The sequence below is a fragment of the Chaetura pelagica genome, unplaced genomic scaffold, assembly GCF_000747805.2.
Source record: "Chaetura pelagica isolate M959 unplaced genomic scaffold, ChaPel_1.0 scaffold579, whole genome shotgun sequence".
Lineage (NCBI taxonomy): Eukaryota > Metazoa > Chordata > Aves > Apodiformes > Apodidae > Chaetura > Chaetura pelagica.
The window spans coordinates 3,997-5,483 of NW_009954422.1; the positions used below are offsets into that span (position 1 = coordinate 3,997).

The 1,487-nt window shown below is 64.0% G+C and overlaps 1 protein-coding gene across 1 annotated transcript in view; it reads right to left on the reverse strand.

Annotated features, from left to right (window-relative positions):
* The window catches only part of SYT7 (synaptotagmin VII), a gene marked incomplete at its 3' end in the record, with an annotated part of 23,951 nt that overhangs the window by 2,548 nt on the left and 19,916 nt on the right, over positions 1-1,487 (reverse strand). The window lies entirely within an intron of this gene.

Sequence of the window (1,487 nt, forward strand, 5' to 3'; positions counted from 1 at the left end):
GCCACCTGAGGCTGTGACACTGGTGGCTGCTCGCCACCCGCTGCCACCCCACCAGCCTCCTGGCACCGAGGAGCTTTGGTCAGTGTGGTTCTTCTCCCTGTGGTGTCACCAAGCAGAGCTGGGTGCCAGCTGGCACCCAAGACCTGTCTCATGCCACCTGGGGGTACGGCAGCAGGTTCTGTGCTCTCCGTGTCCCCCCTGGCTACATCCTGTCCCCTCCCCGGCAGCCACAGAGCTCCCCGTGAGGCCAGGACCACCTGCTGGCCCAGCTGTCCCCATGTCCCCACCAGCACCAGTGGCTCTGGCTGTGCCTCACCCAGGCACATACCGATGGAGGCGGGTAGGTGCACATCAGGACCACAACATCACCACGTGTGGGGACACCAAGGGACGTGGCAGTGGGGACTGGGCAGCCCTGGGTGGCTCCGGCGGTGCAGAGAGACCCGAGAAGAGGAAGGGGGTGGTGCACACACAGCCAGGCACCCCAGGCTGCCAGTGACAAACCACCAGGACACACACACACACACCCCACGGCAAAGCCACCAAACACATGCCACCGGACACGCGCCAAGCACACGAGACGTGGGGAACGGGGTGGAACAGAGGGGACAGGCAGCAGCACATCCACACGGCTCGTCTGCCCCGGCCGGGGTGGCACCCAGGGAGGGCTGGAGAGGCTGAAGGAAGCTGGGGGAGGCAAAACCAGGTTAAAAAAACCCAAAGAACAGAGCAAAAAAAATGAAGGCGGAGGAGCCGGCGGCAGGGACCGCTGAGCGAGGAGGTGCCGGTGGAGCCGTGGGTGCCAGGATGGTGGCACGGGAACGGTGGAGATGGCAGACAGCAAGAGAAAGAGTGGGAAAGAGCAAGAGAGAGAGGAGGAGGAAGAGGAGGAGGAGGAGGAGAAGCGTTATCCAGCGCCGGCCTGCTGGGAGGGAAGGGGGAAGAGAGGAGCAGCATGGGCAGACGGAGAGAGGTTAGTCATCGGGACAGGAGACACGCCGAGGTCACCAGGCTGGAGCTGCCAGGGATGGGCTGGAAGGAAGAAGCTGAGAAACAGGGATGGAGGAGAAGTTTGGAGGCAGGAGAGTGGGACGGCTGAGAGCGGAGGGTGCCGGAGCCAAACCAAACCCTTCGTGGGGCCCAACGTGGGGCAGACGGAGGCAGGGAGGTCATGCGGGCACCGGGGTGGGTTTTTCGGATCAGAGAGCTGGGGGGCTTGGGAGGTAAGCAGGGAGCAGGGTCTTGTCACTGCACAGCCACCCAGCCCCCAGGCTGGGCAGTGTCCCCCAGCTGTCCCTTGTCCCGGCACGGCGTGATGCCGGGAAGGGGAAAAGTGCTAAAAAAGGTGGAACGAATCCAAGCGGAGCCGGGTAAAAATAGCCGCTGGGTGAGAACGGTGCCAGCTCATGAACACGCCCAGCAGAGCCCGCCAGCTTCACGCCCCCTCCTTGCTCCCCAGGGGATTAACACCCCCTGCATCCCCCCCC